The following is a 931-nucleotide window of genomic DNA, read 5'->3' as shown; positions in this document are numbered from 1 at the left end:
AGGGCTGCCAGCATCTCGGTTAGTATTTGCACTTCCTTCGGGTTGCTCGGTGGCTTCAGTCTTCTCACAGCTTCTATCTGGTCGGGGTTGACCTCAATTCCTCGTGTACTGATTAGGTACCCTAAGAACTTCCCGGCCCCGACACCAAATGCGCACTTCTCCGCATTAAGGCGCAATTTGTGCCGTCGGAGAACCTCGAAAACCGCCTGGAGGTCCCCCATATGCAGGGCTTCTTGTTTGCTCTTAACCACCATGTCGTCGATGTACACCTCTACCGTGCGCCCTATCTTGTCTCGGAACATTCTCGTCATCATTCGTTGGTAGGTGGCCCTGGCGTTCTTCAGTCCGAAGGGCATCCTTGTGTAGTGGTAATTTGCCTCCGGGGAGATGAACGCCATTTTTTCTTGATCCTCGGGCACCAGGGCGATCTGGTGATACCCTTGGAAAGCGTCCAGAAAACTCATCCTCAGGTGCCCACACGTGGCGTCCACCAGCTGATCAATCTTGGGCACGGAAAAAGGGTCTTTTGGGCAGGCCCTGTTCAGGTCGGTGAAATCGACGCAGACCCTCCACTTGCCGTTCTTCTTCTTCACTACCACGGTGTTCGCTAACCAATCCGGGAAGAAGATCTCCCGAATCACCCCTGCCACCTTCAATCTTTGAACTTCCACCTTTACTGCCTCGGAATGCTCCCAGGCTGATCTCCTCGGTCTCTGATTTTTAGGGGCGAATTAGGGGTCAACTCCAAGTCTATGCACGATGAATTCGGGGTCCATCCCGGGAACCTCGTATGGACTCCATGCAAATACGTCCACATTCCGTATTAGGAGTAACAACATCTCTACTTTCTCCCGGTCCTCCATGCTTTCCCCTATTTGGAAGTACTTGTCCGTATCCGGCAACACCTTTACCTTGAGCATGCACTCGGCGC

This window comes from Quercus suber, unplaced genomic scaffold (assembly GCF_002906115.3).
Source record: "Quercus suber isolate HL8 unplaced genomic scaffold, Cork oak 2.0 scaffold_597, whole genome shotgun sequence".
Classification (NCBI taxonomy): domain Eukaryota; kingdom Viridiplantae; phylum Streptophyta; class Magnoliopsida; order Fagales; family Fagaceae; genus Quercus; species Quercus suber.
Note: the sequence above shows the minus strand (reverse complement) of the source record.